We start from the raw sequence: 17,335 nt of genomic DNA on the forward strand, positions 1-17,335 counted from the left end.
AAAAATACAATTAAAAGTTCTACATTTGGTGTACATTTTAATTACATCTATAATCGAACACTTCCTGGAGGCAGGGTCGCCATATTCATTATTTAAAATCTTATCTTAGAAATTATAATATGTATTTTTTCTTTTTTTTTTTTTTTTTTATCTATATGTACTAGAACCGCTGCTTCCCGAAGAACCCCACTCCACAGGTACAGCCCGAGCTTGCAGTACAGACCCCGTACGCATATCCGTCCACCTGGCAAAATCTAGTGCAGAGATGATTACACCGGGGTTTGCTGTAACCGGCGTCGCTCAAAATGTTAGCCGTAGCAGTAGCAGCCTTAGTAGATTCGTCCGCGGCTGAAGTGTAATAACACGGAGATAGATAAGTTTAATGCTGTTTATAGAAAACCTACCTTCATCTGAATTTATTTGACCCGTGACAATCTTTGTCGCTTCCAGTCCAAATAAAGCTGCTCCGATGAAAACAATAACCGCTAAAATCCGCATGACATTCAAGTGTTATTCTTCCGGACGATCAAAACATACTGATCTGGTATATTAAATTCGTATGGTATAAAATATGATTCTCTCGTGCGTCCGGCTGCGGCCAGTTGTTATCATTTGTTTGTTTTCACGTTTGCGTTTGTCCTAGTGCAGACTCATCCCACTTGTCTCGATTGGCTTCGCTCAACCTGATGACGGGGCGATAATGGCGTATGGTACGATAATTTCGGTCGTGTTTTGGAGTATGCTCTTTTGTTTTTTTTTGCAGTTCAGCTTTGGCTGACTTAAAGGAATCGATCCATGGGGAGGGAAGAAGCGATTAAAACACTTCTCAATACATAGTTTTTTTTAAGAAATTATGTATGTTTAGGTGTTAGTAAAATAATTCGATCTAATACTATCTTTCAGTTTAATTTTATAATTCTTTTTTTTTGACATGGCTCAAAACGGAGCCTTGGGTCTTTTATATATTTTCAAGATGTACAAAATAAATAGCAAAAAAATAAATGTTAGTGGTTGTCTGTCAGATCCCGTGAGCACAACTTGCCAATACACGGGAGACCTTTTTATGTGGCGGGAAATATTTGCTTCTTCTCCAACTGCATCTTGTGAGCCATTCGTGTCAATCTCGTTGTTGTAATCGCATATGTTATCATCGGGAGGGCTGTCTTGATGCCTGCACTCAAATGTTCTTCCTTGCATTTTATACGCACGGGGATACAAGTCGTCGTCGTAACTTTGGCGTAACAGTTAGTGGAATTTTAAACTACGTGTTGAATTTGATCTCCGCAGACCAGATTTCCTTAGCAGCATGCGGTTCCTTGATGTACCGAATCACAGAACTGGCACGTATAAATTTGTCATTTATATGTGCAAAGAGTGATATGTTATCTTGTACCGTCAACTCAGGCTCAAGTAGAAAGGAATGGGCCGGTTCAACTGCATTCTTATCACAAAAACACCCTTAGGGATATCAGGGAAGTAACGAATTGTGCTATGATTTTTGGACAAAATTGCAAATAAGCGGAGTAAAATCGTGTAGCCGTACCTTGGTTGTGCCACAGTCCATACACGCGGTGTCAAACTCGCAGTTCTTGATTCGAACATTGTCAAACGCACGTACGGGCTTTAAGTTTGATTTTTTTGCCTGCACCAATTTACTGCACGTTTTTAGTAGAGTATTATCGATTCGTTGGAATTGGTTAAATGCGAGCTCCGGAGAATTAAACTCCTTTATCTAAGGTAACTTGTTCCACATCTCGAATACTTTATTTAGTTAAAAAGAAGACACCTGACCACTAGACTGGTTCAATATTTTACATTTAGCTCCACCAGGCTCTACTGATTACTTTTATGTAATTGTGCAAATTTTGGTACCGATCGGTTGTGTCTACGGACCCTCCAAAAGTTTCATAGTTTATATGGAAATTTGTATGGAAAATCGGTTAACATTGAAAATAAATTCATAAAAAATCACCTCATCAATCAATTAATCGGAACACTATTTATTTCGAAAGGTATTCATCTACTGAACACATTCGGGGAACATTTTAAATTTATGAAAATTCGGCGAGAAAAGTTATTAACTGAAGAAGCAGCAAGACTTAAAAACAAGTGGATTTTATTATTAATCATAGCAACCCTGTTTGAATAGCTGTATCTGCCCTACGCCAGCGGTGGGTGGCAAGTCTAGTTTACACTGGTATAACGATGGAGCTATTCAAACAGGGTTGCTATGATTATTAATAAAATCCACTTGTTTTTAAGTCTTGCTGCTACTTCAGTTAATAACTTTTCTCAACGAATTTTCATAAATTTACAATGTTCCCCGAATGTGTTCAGTAGAAATAAATAGTATTCCGATTAATTAATTGATGAGGTGATTTTTTATGAATTTATTTTCAATGTTAACCAATTTTCCATACAAATTTCCATATAAACTTTGAAATTTTTGGAGGGTCCGTAGACACAACCGATCGGTACCAAAATTTGCACAATTACTAAGAGCCATAAAAGGAATTAGTAGAGCCTGGTGGAGCTAAAAGTCAAAAATTCAACCAGTCTACTGACCACTGTATTTCGTCGGAGTACGTCGTTTTGCTGCTGCCGAATTTCGTGCTAAATCGTATTCAGAGCTAGCAGCACCTTCTCAGATTTTAATAAAACTTTGTGTACATGAAGATTTTGCCACTTTGCTTACTTTGTTTTTCCAAAAATGATCTTGCCTGTCTTTTGAAAAGAGTCAAACTTTCTGTTACCCATTTTTAAAGGGCTATAGTCTAAAAATGACAAATCCTACAAAAAATGTTGTAGGAGTGATTTTTGCAAAATTAGTCAAATTTTTCAAAATAAAAAAATTCTTCGTCGACACCTGACACCCCTGAAAAAATCGATTTTAAAAATAGCAGAATTTAGTACAGGTGTGTTTTTAGAGAGCTGTTTGGCAACAACCATAGAAAGCGGCAAACCCCCTTCCCAGGACCCAAAAGAATGAAACAGTGTTATGCGTTGCGCTGGTTGGTGGATTTTAGAATATTAGTAAGTAAAGGAATTGATGCGGTGTATAGCTGCTGAGGCTGAGCTGCCTAAAGCGGCGGCCACTCGCAAGCAAGCTAGTTATCCATTCGCATATCGGGTTTACTAGATCATAGGGAATAATTCCTTTTTACATTTCTTATAAAAGAAATGTATAGAATTCGCTCAAACTTTCAAGATTTTTTCCGAGGCCCGGAGGGCGGAGTCTTATATACCAATCGACTCAGCTCGACGATTTGGGACAATGTCTGTGTGTGTGTGTGTCTGTGTGTGTGTGTGTGTAACGGACAAATTCTCATTCGTGTTTCTCAGCAATGGCTGAACCGATCTTATCCAAACCAATTTTAAATGAAAGAACTAAAAAACAGTATCAACGCTATTAATTTGTTTTTGATTCTGATGTTTAGTTTTTAAGATATGAATGCTTGAATGCGTAAAAATGGCGTTTTTTGCAGTTTTTTTAAATTATCTGCCGAAATTGACAATATAGATTAACGATTTATATGTTTTTAGACAGCTTTAACGAATACTTTTCGAACAAGCTGTAGATTGTTGAAATCGGACTATAATAAAAAGAGATATTTAACATTAAATGCGGACGAAAGATTTTTATCATTTCCCATTTCCAGAAATATGACCAAAAACATGTAATCTATTATTAACGCCAAAACGGCTTATTTTAGGCCAATAGTATCTTCGGAGAATTTAATGGAGGCAATATGCCCTTTCTTTTGGTATTGTGCTTTTGCTGATTAATCCCCCTATGAGTGAGATATTTTCACAAATTTTTTTGGAAGTGATTATATCTAAATGATGCCTTCAGCAAATTTGTAGCTCTTACTTTTGCGAATAACTTTACTGAAGACTTCAAATATCTATTTTGGATACTTTAAACGTTATGGCTTGTTGTTTGTGGATTACTCTTTGTCGCCTATTTATTGTTCAATATAGTAATAATCCATTGAAAGAAGCCAAACATTATTTCGATAAATCGAATTTTGTATTTCAGTTTTCTATCTACAACCGCTAGAAATAATCACCGAATACTTCCAAGTTGTCTGGAAGGAACTTGATAACTTATCAGTGCAAAAATGTTCATTTGTGCGAACCTTCTGACTGCAATTTTTCTAACTTATGACCATCGAATCGATCTGAAACCTTTCGGAAAATGAAAAGCGAAATAAATAACTCCAAGCAACGGCGTAGCCAAGAGAAGGTTTTGGGGTTTAACACCATACAACCCCCCCCCCCACCACACCCAAAAAAAATATTGGATTGAAGTTGAAAATTTATTGATGCTGACTGATTTAATTCAATATTACAATAACAATTATCTGATCCGTAGATTGATAACCTGTTGTTGTAAACATCATGAGGATTTTTAATAAATTGTCGGAATGGGGTCCTGATATGTAACTGATCTATTGGTCTTGATTTCACAGTTTCCTAATAGCATCAATATCAAATTCCTGCCTGAAAACATTCCAATAGAAAATTCCAGAGTTCTGTAATCAATCATAATCCTCAGATTGATTTTCAAATTTTCAGCTTTTTTCCTACACAATATTACGAAAGCTTATTCAACAATTTTTCCTAATAAGTTTGTGAAAATTATAAACTATTTGAAATTTTTTAATAGTTTTATTTTTTTAGTTAACCGTGATTTTTTAATAAATAATGACCATCGCTTCACAACGTAGTCTATTTTTCATGGCTTGCGGTGAGCACGATCTCTCGAATTGTTGAACTGAAAATTATGGAATAGAAATTAATTTTTAGTATTCTTTACAGACCCGCTGGTGCCCTAAGACGATTTCGCTAGATTTTCAGAGCACTGTGCACCCAGTGCATTAACGCAAGTGACGGAAGGTTATCGAAAAGTTTCGTGAAAATGAAAATTCCAGTAATGATGATGATTTTCCCAAACGGTTCGTCTTCGCGAGGTTTTTATTTGTTCTTTGGCATTAGGATTAGCGATAATAATTCAAATCAAGGATACTACTGGGAAGTCACCTTTAGAAAAAGTCGATGTCGAAGTAAAATATTTGAAACTATGCACGCATGCACTTCAGAGATAGCGTGATATCAGGAGCTGCGATTTCATTTCAACGCTTTTTTGTGAAAAGGGCGATACTTACAAATGTAAACATAGGGCTTTTTTCATACATGCAAATGAGGGCTTTGAAACGCAACAAATTAACCTAAAAATTTTGATTCTACGATATTGCTTTCTTAAACTACAGCAAAAAATACAACGGGCGAAACTGTATTGTGGTTGTGGGTTTCTCCAACTCTCAATAGCAAAACACGCGATTTTATGTTGTGATGCTTCAAGCTACAAATATATTTGGATAACATTTTGGTTTATGGCTAAAGAAATTGTTTACTTACAAATTTGGTGAAAACCCGGAACGATAGGTTGGGTCGTTTCATACAACCAAATTCGCGGTGAAGTTCAATCCCTATTAGTACAAATTTGGCGGTTAGGTTAAGTTGAAACATATTCTTAGTTTATGGTGTATTATAAGCTATACTCACAGTAGAGTAGAATCCAATATTTTACCAATAATTCACGTTACAAATTCTTAAGAATTGGCATTTAAGTTTAAGTATAGAATTAGGTAGATCTAGATAGCAATAAGTGTAGATTAAGTTTCGTATGTAGGTAATATTAATTTAGTTTTAAATTACTCACTCTCAATAAAGCACTTATTTATAATTATTAGGGAATATTTAAATTATAGAAATGGGATATTTATATGATAAGGTAAGGCACTTGTACCGATAATATTAGAATTGTTGAGATTAAGCACTGTGAACTAGCAACGTAACTGTCCGAGCAAACGTTCATCAGTATAAATAACAAAAACGAAAGACGGATAACTAGAGGACATATTCAGAATCACTCGACACTGCCGTCATCTCCTTCCTTGGCAAATTCATTCGCTATGAATCGCAAATCGGCTTGTCTATGTCCTGTATGCGATCAGGAAGGGCATTGAGTGGCTGAATGTGCAACATTTAATGCGAAGTCTATCGACGAACGTTGGCAATTGGTACAGCAGAAGGGTTTGTGTCGTACCTGCTTGAACAGCCACGGGAAATGGCCATGTAAGTGGCTAGGCTGCAACATAGAGAACTGTCGTCTCAAGCATAATTCCCTCCTTCATCAGTCGTCCACAAATTTTTACCCAGTGAATGTGTCTTCAACCTTACCAACTCTACAGCAGAATATGTTTCCTGTTTTTCGCATGCTACCAGTTGTCCTACACGGAAAAGAACAAGCCAAGACTATATTCGCTTTCATTGACGAAGGATCCTCACTTACCCTATTGAAGAAAAGTGTCGCGGACCAACTGGGCGCAACCGGAACACTGGAACCGCTGACGCTAAAATGGACAGGAAACGTTACACGTGAAGAATCTCACTCACAGAGAGTACAGCTGAAAATTTCAGGAACATCAAACTCGACTAAATACAAGCTGGTTAATGCCCGCACAGTCAACAACCTGGTTCTACCGTCCCATACATTACGGAACCGAGAATTAGCAAAGATGTTTCCTCATTTGCGAGGATTGCCGCTTGATGATTACGAATTTGTACAGCCAAAACTTCTCATCGGTCTAGACAATCTGCGTCTTGGTGTTCCACTAAAATTGCGACAAGGTCAGCCTGGAGCTCCCATTGCAGCCAAATGTAGACTCGGGTGGGGTATCTTTGGATGTGTACCGAGCGAAACAAATGCATTTGTGAATTTCCATGTCTCTGCTGCCACAGTTTATGACCGGATGTTGAACGAGCAACTGCGAGACTACTTTACCATGGAAAGTATGGGAGTCGATAATCCTGGTCAAATCTTGGAATCGGAGGAAGATCAGCGAGCTAGACGGCTACTAGAGGAAACTACACGCCGAACAGCATCCGGATTTGAGACTGGCCTCTTGTGGAAGACAGATAATCCCCACTTCCCAAACAGCTACCCCATGGCCGTCCGCCGTTTACAGTCCCTGGAAAGGAAGCTACAAAAGGATCCAGAGTTAAAGCAAACTGTAAGGAAGCTGATAGCAGATTATGAGGGAAAGGCTAGCGAGGAAGAACTTTTGACTGCAGACTCAAATCGAGTGTGGTACTTACCACTGGGTGCCGTCACTAACCCCAGAAAGCCTGGTAAAATTAGATTGATATGGGATGCTGCAGCAAAAACCGATGGAGTGTCATTCAACTCACAACTGCTTAAAGGGCCCGATTTGCTAACTCCTCTGCCCACTGTTCTGAGCCAATTCCGTCAGTACCCGATTGCAGTGTGTGGGGACATCAAGGAGATGTTCCACCAAATAAAAATACGGGAACAAGATCGCCAATCACAGCGGTTTCACTGGCGCGACACTCTGATCGAGCACCCGCAAGTCTACATAATGGATGTAGCAACATTTGGGTCGACGTGTTCTTCTGCGTCAGCCCAATATGTGAAAAACATCAACGCAGCAGAGTTTGTTGGTCAATATCCTCGTGCCTCAGCCGCTATAGAGAAAAAAACACTATGTGGACGACTACTTGGATAGTTTCGAGTCCATCCAGGAGGCAATTGAAGTCGTCAATGACGTTAAAAGAGTGCATGCCAGAGGCGGTTTCGAGCTGAGAAATTTTCGCTCCAATTCAATAGACGTCTTGCGCGGGATCGGAGAAGCTCCAGCCGAAGGATCAAAATATCTTCAACTGGATAGAAGCGAGGCTACAGAATCAATCCTCGGGATGCGATGGATACCGAAAGATGACGCTTTTACCTACGCTTTCGCGATCCGTAGTGATCTTCTACCAATCTTAGCGGAGAATCACATGCCCACTAAGCGGGAGGTGCTCAAGGTACTCATGAGCTTGTTCGGCCCGCTGGGCTTCATCGCTCAGATAATTTCACCACAGCGCGCGCCCCAGTGTCGCTGCGGTGTATTCACTGGCGTGTGATCTGGTTTGTTTTCGTCTGGCAAGCGGCAGAGCGATTGATTTGGTTTGCACTGGTGGCTTATTTCAAGCTTATATGATTTGCTACTGAAGATTTGATGCAAGTTGCTTGGTAAAGCTTACAAGCTTATAGAGTATTGTTACACTACCTGCAAAACTAAAAGTACTCGGTCCTCGGAGCAAGCTGGGAAAACTTTTTACGTATCATCGTATAGAGAGTTTTATAATGATCAGAGGCATCTGATATGCAAACTTAACTTAATCCTACAAGTTTAAAACGAAATTTTAGATTTCGTCCACATATTCAGTAAAATTAGGTATACGCTTGTGGCGATAATTAATTTACAGACAACATCAACGTACACGATTTGTTCATTTGTGTATTATTTTGCGTGGAAATAGTTTAAACAGCAGGTGAAAGTTTCAAGAGCAGGGGAGGCGGGAAGGGGTTTCTGCGCGTTAATGAGCAAATGAATGGCTCAGTTTCGGGTTCAAGAAAACTAGTGTTCACGCCTATTTAAAATGAGCAAGAATCTTATGTTTCATAAAAGGGTGTTCTAAAATGGGTCAGCTGGAACAATGTTTAATATGATATACGTATTCTAGGTTTTTGCGTCAGTTAATATTTTAGACCGTAATTATAATGCATGGACGCATTGCACGCAACATCAACAGCAAAACAAAGTATTAGTTAGGTAGTATCTGTAGGAATCTCTGTCAATCTCTATGAAATTTTCGTATTTTCAAGTAACAAGTAAGGTGTTTCCTCAAATTTAAACAAGCGATTTTTGTGTGATAAATTATTCCTCATTATAACTTTCTTGAATGAGGTGTTTTATCAAAAAGGACTAGGAACTAGGAACAATGAAAAGTTCCAATTGCAATCTTGGAAATTTGCTCAAAAAACAGTTGAAAAAAAAAATTGCTTTGATTTTTAGTTCCTTGCACGTATAATTGAGCTAATGTATTTATAGTTGCATGTCCCATAGAAGCCGCATTTTTTTTAAAAGCATTATTATCACAAAAACTATTTAGTACATAGAATTCAGCTCAGTATATAATCAGTTTTCACAACCAATCTTGCACCCTTATACTCCACTATTAACAAATATATAATAATATCAAGAAATGCTTGAAATGTTTTTCAAAAAGAAACTTTTTGCTCCATCGAACTTCGCGTATTTTATTGTGTAACTCGTTCAAATTTCCATTTCCGTAATTTCTCACACAGTATGCCATCGTTTCAACTGTCAACCACAATGCTGCTTTGTATTTAAAATTATTCTCTGCTATACTTGTCGATAATATAGTTTCTGTATCATCGATAATGATTTTCAAATTTTTTCGTATTGTGTTATTCAACCATTCCCATATCACCGACGAGGCAACGCATTCTTTTAAACGGTGTTTAATGGTATCCACAAACCACAGAATTCGCAGTAGGGCGAATCTAAACCTCTAATGCCATGTTTATACATTTTAGATTTGTTTGGAATAATATCTCTGAGTATCATGAAAAAAATCGATTTTCCTGGTGACGATAGAAAATTGCTATTGTTATTTTCCAGTAATGTTTCCCACAGTCAATTTGGATTAGTGATTTGCTTTTCGGTGGTAATATTTTTTTATCAAGTAAATGATCGTATATTTGTCTGCTTGTTTCTAATTTATCATTAATCTTACATTCTTCTACTATCTTTAACCATTCACGCGCATTTCTGGTTATATTTGTATTGCTCTGTATTCTATTGTGTTAACATGAATAAGTCTATATCTACTGTGGAATTCATTCGCGAAAAAAACAATATTTTTGATAAAAAGCGATTTACATTTGTTTTCAATATCAACCAGAGCTAGGCCACTATTTGGCACTGGGAGGTATAATTCTTGACGGTCAACTTTATAGAAACATCCCTTCCATAAACAATTTCCGCAAATTTTCCTTAGTGAAGCCTTTTTTTTGGTGGAATGATTTGAACTATGTACCATAATTTTGAAAGGATGAATGTATTCAAGATCCATACCTTTCGAAATAGATTCAGTTTTCTGTATTGCTGAAAAATTAAATTTGTTTGGATAGTCTGATCAATTTAGGTATAATTTTGTTCGACTATTTTTTCATAATTTTGTTGAAATTTAACACCTAGTATTTTAATTTCGTCACTTTCCTTAATCAATTGTGGTCCAATTGCACAATTGTTTAATCTAAGAAAATAAGACTCTTTCAAGTTTAGTTTGATTTTTGAGTATAAACTGTAATAATTAATCAGTTCTAGTGTAACATTAAATTCATGATTATTTCTAAGGAAAACATTGATATCATCCGGGTATGCTATAATTTTTATGAATTGCTAATCTATTAATACACCACTGATATCTTGATCAATAAGTCCTAAGAGTGGTTCGATGTACAGTGTAAATAGGGCCATGCTCAACGGACAACCTTGGCGCACTGAGCAAGAAATTGCAAACGGAGATGTTAAAAAGCCGTTGTATAGAATTCTTGATGTTGCATTTTTGTATAGCTGATGAATAACTGCGGGAATTGAAATTTATTTGAAATCGTCACAAAAAATCATGATGTACCCTGTCGAATGCCTTTTCCAGATCCAAACTAAGTACTGCTCCTTAGAACTTTTGGTTTTTGTTTGCTGTGATAATAACATATCGCAGTAGTCGCAAATTATTGATGCACGAACTGTCTGAAATACAAGCAGATTGTGCAAATCCAACTATCTTAGATAAAATCGGTTGAAAACGATTCCATAAAATTTTTGTGAAGATTTTTTAATCAGTATGTAACATACTGATTGGTCGTTTGTTCAATAAATCAAACCTGTCCCTCTTCTTAGGTATTAACGTGATAATGCCAGAAGTGAACAATGCTGGTGGGTACTCCCCACTTATCAAATATCCATTAAATAAATTTAGCAATTCATTCTTGATTAAATCGAAGAATTTAAGATAGAATTCATAACTTATACCATCGGGCCCTGGAGAACTTTTTTTTGATGCTGATTTTATAGCAAGTTCTAGTTCTCTATGGGTTTTATCAATGCCTTTGCGTCTATTTCGTTTATTTTTTTGTTTATTACCTTCAGTAGTACTATGTCCCGTAACTTTTGATCCAGAGCCAAAAACCAAAGCTTTTTAAACTCCTTAGAACGACAGCAAGCGACGCACGTAAGATTTTTTCTATGTCTTGATTTTTCGCGAAATGGCACACTTTTTAGTCGAAAAACGCTGAAAATGTGTTAAAAATTGCTTATTAAAAATATGCAATGAAAAAATTAAATCCCACGTGCGTCGCTGGCGAAAGTAATCTTGAACGTACTGTAAACATTTTGGGCTGATCATAAATCTTTTTTTTTTGAGATATACATAAGAGACATGGCGTAAAATTTAAATATTAATTTATTGTTTTCTCGATTCATTTTTTGGAATATCATTTTCAAAATCCTAAAGCACATTTTAAACCAATAAATAAAAATTCAATGTTTTGAAAAATCTACAGTACTGTAACCCCTTAAGAGCACTGTACCGGACAAATAGAAGCGCTTCTAAACTGGCGCGTCATTATTTTTAATAACAATGTGAATCCTCGTGAAATTTACCTGGCTTTATATGGACATTATAAACGTATGCGTTAGAAACAATTATTTTATTGCGGTCGGAATTTAATTTACTCCGTACATATACATGATTCATTAGTTAAACTTGAGCTTGTAAGTAGGGGGCTTAAAATGATCTGCACTTTTCTTCAAGATTATAAAACTAGCATGAGCACTAGTCATATGTTTTACCTGCGATTACAGATACAGCAGACCCAAGAAATAATCATCTAGCTGTATTTTTAGAAATAAGCCAGTTTAACATGTGTAAAGTAAATGAAGGGTCAAATCAGATAACAAGTACTTTTTGGACCCACTGTAAGTAAACCATAAATAAAAATAGGTTCAATCCTCGACCAAGCAAGATTCTTAGTTTCAATGGGATTGTCGATGGATAACCCTTCAATTATCACGTATGATAATAATCGAAAACGCGTGTAATACCAGGACATTACTTGTAATGGATCACTTTACTTGTTGGCGTCGCCAAATTCGCAATCAAAATAAGTAAAATACTTCAAGTTTCCCAGGGTAGTGTAACAACACTCTACAAACTCGTAAGCTTTACCAAGCAACTTGTATCAAATCTTCAGTAGAAAATCATATAAACTTGAAATAATCCACCAGTGCAAATCAAATCAATCGCTCTGCCGCTTGCCAGACGAAAATAAACCAGATCACACGCCAGTGAATACACCGCAGCGACACTGGGGCGCGCGCGGTGGTGAAATTATCTGAGCGCGCCACAGAGAATTTCAAGAGCTCTTCTCCACACTCTAGTGTTGGGTGTATGAAAATTTACCTCTGATATCAGCATGCGCTCACACATATCAAATACGGTGGTGGATATGAACGAAAGAGAAGCGCTCTCGTTTCGCTTGGCAGAGTGTGGGGAGCAATTTCAATTTCTCTTTACTGCACAGAGGATAGGGACATCACTGCCGTCAGCTACTAAGTTCCATAACAAAGGTGACAGACCGCCGCCCTGAGGACAACCGCAAACACTCAGCTTCCGTATCTCAGTCTGTCGCAGTGACGAGCAAAGTATGCGGTTACTAAGCATTGCGTTTATCCAACCCGAGATACATACAGGTATCCCATGATCGCGCGTCGCTTCCAGAATAGACTGGAAGGACACATTGTCAAAAGCACCCTCAATATCTAGCATTACACCCAAGCTAGATTGCTTGAGCGAGAAGGCTTTCTCAATGTTGTAAACAACATCGTGAAGCAGAGTGATCGTGGATTTCCCACACTGATATGCATGTTGCATTTTGTGCAGGGGGTACTCAACTAAACTAACGTTCCTGATGTGATGATCGATTATCCGTTCCAAAGCTTTCAGAAGAAAAGAACTTAAGCTGATAGGCCTAAAACTCTTGGCTTCTTCATAGCTTGAGCGCCCCGCTTTGGGAATAAGTCTAACAGTTATTTCTCGCCATGCTTTCGGGATGTACCCGGTAGCATGACTGGAAAGCAAAATCTTTTTCAGGACATGTTTCAGAATATCAAATCCCTTTTGCAGTAGCACGGGAAGTATTCCATCTTTTCCGGGTGATTTGTATGGAGCAAAGATGTCAACTGCCCACTTGACCGATTCAGTGGAAATCAATGTGCGTGCAAGCGCCACGAGTCCGAATCACCAGAATGAGATCTGTGAACATTGTTCAACTCCGGATCCATACAACCTGGAAAGTGTGTGTCGAAGAGACAATTAAGAACATCTTTTTCGAACGTCACATAAAAACCATCTCGAGGTTTTAAGGAGTTCATCTGAATATCATTCGATTTGGAGAGAATTTTATTTAATCTGCTAGCCTCGTTCAGACTAGAGACATTAGTGCCTAGGCTTTGCCAGCCAGCCCGTTCTGCAGATCTAAGACATTTCTTATATGAGTAAAGCCATGTCAAGTGATCCTCGAATTTTTCGCAAAATCACCGATTTTCATGAGATATATTTTATTGTATAGAGATTATGGTGAATAGCTTTTGGTATAAATATTTCGTTAAAACTCCTTTTTTTCTTTAAGTTATTAACCCTTAAACTTTATTGCATGATAAAATTGTAAATTTCATATCTTTAAAACTACTGAAAATAATTGAATGAATTTTTGTACACTTATAGAATGATATTTATACTTTCTCATAAAAATATTTCTACTGCATAATTGTCTGAATAACGGTACTTTGCATCTATTTAAAATTTTCAATTATGTTTTTTCTTGTGTTCTTCACGCTAAAAAACTTCAAACATTACATCAAATTACGCGTCAATCTTTCACCTTCAATAATCTGTATTGATAATTTGTCATTTTTGTTCCTATCGAGAGTTATGGATGATTTTGTAACAATGCGCTCTTTGAACGCACGGCTCACTTTGATGCAACCCACGACAACTTACATATTGGCAACGCCGCACGTCTCAACGGCAGAATGCGCATCGCGTTGGAAGTGTGCATCGCATGACTAAATGAAACCACATCTCTAGAAGATCACATCTGCAGAAGAACAAACTTTTCTATACGGATTATCAAAGGTGAATGTTTTCCGGATATTTCGAGATACTTTTATATTTTTTTACAACAAATACAATAGTTGTTTAATGATTACTTTTTTATTACAATTTAACGTTATTAGAAATTAAACTGTATTGTAAATAACCGAAACTTAACTTATGTAATACGCTTATGTCATTGCCATCTTCAAAGACACTTTTGTTATGGCATTTTCGTTTTTGACAGTGCACAACACCGGTGTAGTCGGTGTTACACTCATTCAAACTTGAGTGTAATCAGTCTATCTCTTTTTTGCACTACACCGGTGTAGCAGCAGGTAAAAACGAAAACGCTATTAGTACATCTATGTTTTATCCAAATGCAATATTAGTCTACAACAGTATACAGGAACATGGAACATCTTAGGACAACATCATTTTACTTCTCGTTTTTATGCTCAGTGAGTGATCTTCCTAAAAATACAACGATGTGTAGGGGAACTGGGGGGAAGCCCGACACCCTGGGTAAGCCCGACACCCCACGACTTTTCCCAGATATCAAATTTTAAATCATACAATAATGACAGGATATTATTAGTACGATTATTTTTGGCATTTCGATACATATCGATTCCATATGGGTTCATAAACGTCAACAAAATAAACAAAACAAGCGAAAGCAAAGTTGATGCGCTTTTGGATGTTATTTTTAGTTGATACCTTTTAAGGTTTTAATAACACAAAAGCTTTGAAAATGAACAGTTTTTTGTCACACATTCTATTCTACTCTCCATATCGTTATTTGTATGTATTGAAGATAAGTTTGAGTATTTCAATACTGTTAATTGAGCATTTAACAAAAATGGGCGCTGTTGGGGCAAGACCGACAGTTTTTGGGTGGGGTAAGACCGACACGGTGTTTAGATAATTGGGTTCGTTTTTGATTCGATACAAACGACTGGGTATATTTGTTATGTTCAATTATACTATAATTACGTCATGTTAATAATTGAAATACACGGAAACTATGTTTTTTGCATTTATTTATCAGTGTTGTCTCAAGCCGACCAAAAAAATTAAAAATTAATTGAACGTGATGCATAATAATATTACAAAAAGAAACGAAAAGTATAATCTAATATGAGATTTTGAAATGATATTGATGAAAAAAATTCATTGACCGTCGGATTGTTGATCAACAATGTTCAGAAAAATCACAACACGAACCGGATAGCTTACTACGAAGCGTGCGTCACTTCTAAGTGAATGAGTCCTAGTAACAGCGTATATAATCTGCTTGCAGAACAACTCTTCCTCGTTAGAATGGCTATACAAGTGGCAATAAAGCTCGAAAGAATTACTTGAGAAAACCTGTACCATAATATAAACCATGCGTTAAACATGATTCATTCATAACACCACGCATTCGAATGCTCTTCCTCTTGCTACGCGATGAAACTACAGAAAGTATGCGTTTGCATCACACATACTCATATACACATAATTGCACGTTATCACACATTCACAATACATTTTTAATGGAAAAAATTGGACAAAAAGAAAGTTCAAAAGGGGGTCGCTCTTGCCCCTTTGGGGTGTCGGTCTTACCCGCAGCGTTTTTAAAATGACATACTTCTCCATTTTTTGGCAACCAATAATTTTTAATGAATTCAATTTTTTGAAACGCTGAAAAAATTATATTTTGTTAAGAACCACCTAAACAAGGATTATGCACAGAATATACAATTTTAGGAACTTTGTGGAATTTTAGAAAAATTATTGCGCTTAAGGTGTCGGACTTGCCCCGCGTTCCCCTATTGTGAAAAAAGTTTACTTTAAATCTGTTTTCCAATCGCATTGATATAGGCGTGTTTTCTTTATCCCTATTGCTTCTGATAATTCTGTTAATTGGTGGTTGTCCAAGTTCTAGTAAAATATTATTTACTTCATTAAATTTCAGTGAATCATCATTGATCTTTATTTCAAAACCATCGCGACTTTTTAACGAAATACAACATTTGTCGACCCATATTGATAATATAAAAACAATTCAATGTTTTTTTTCGAGCAAATATACCGTGCTACCACCTAGACAGAACCAACTGACGATAAAAAGTGGTGAAATATGTCAATTTGCAAAAAAAGTCGTGTCCATGCAGATTCAAACATGCCCACTGCTCAAGTTGACACAGCGGCTGTCAATATCCAACGCGCCGGTTCGAGACATTGAATTACAGAAAATTAAATAACTCCTGAAACATATAATAACGCTAAAAGCCATGCAGATTACTCGAAAGACATTCACCTTTAATAATCCGTAAAGAAAAGCTTGTCTTTTTATTCTTATATCAGAGATAGCAATTTTGAACAAGAGATACGCTCTTCCAAAGCGATGCGCATTCTGATGCTGAGACGTGCGGCGTTGCCAATATGTAAGTTCTCGCGGGTTGCATCAAAGTGAGCCGTGCGTTCAAAGAGCGCACTGTAACAAAATCATCCATAACTCTCGATAGAAACAAAAATGATAAATTATAAATACAGATTATTGAAGGTGAAAGATTGACGCGTAATTTGATGTAATTTTTGAAATTTTTTAGCGTGAAGAACATAAGAAAAAACGCAATTGAAATTTTTAAATAGATGCAAAGTACCGTTATTCAGACAATTATGCAGTAGAAATATTTTTATGAGATAGTATAAATATCATTCTATAAGTGTACAAAAATTCATTCAATTATCTTCAGTAGTTTTTAAGATATGAAATTTACAATTTTATCATGCAATAAAGTTTAAGGGTTAATAACTTAAAGAAAAAAAGGAGTTTTAACGAAATATTTATACCAAAAGCTATTCACCATAATCCCTATACAATAAAATATATCTCATGAAAATCGGCGATTTTGCGAAAAATTCGAGGATCACTTGACATGGCTTTACTCATATGCACTACGAGCTGGCCTGAAAGCCCTGGAGTCATCACGCTGACGCCGGTTCCAAGGTCTTCTCATAACTTTCTTCATTCTTTCAAGCTCAGCCCTCCACCAAGCGGTTGCCCTAGTCGATTTAACAGTACGAAGTGGACAAGCTTCTTCGTAGGATGCTAATATGAATGAGTTTGTCGTATCCACGACGTCATCTAAGTCGTCTAGTTGACTAATTGTTGGAAAATATCCATGAAATTTAGTCGCCAAGTTTTCCAAAAAGAGGTCCCAGTTTGTAGATTTAGGATTACGATATGTTA

The 17,335-nt window shown here is 36.7% G+C and overlaps 1 protein-coding gene across 8 annotated transcripts in view; it reads right to left on the minus strand.

The window, feature by feature from the left end:
- Positions 1 to 17,335, minus strand: part of LOC131690174 (titin) — a 413,707-nt gene that overhangs the window by 92,155 nt on the left and 304,217 nt on the right. The gene's annotated exons all lie outside the window — the stretch shown is intronic.

This window comes from Topomyia yanbarensis, chromosome 3 (assembly GCF_030247195.1).
Source record: "Topomyia yanbarensis strain Yona2022 chromosome 3, ASM3024719v1, whole genome shotgun sequence".
Taxonomy (NCBI): domain Eukaryota; kingdom Metazoa; phylum Arthropoda; class Insecta; order Diptera; family Culicidae; genus Topomyia; species Topomyia yanbarensis.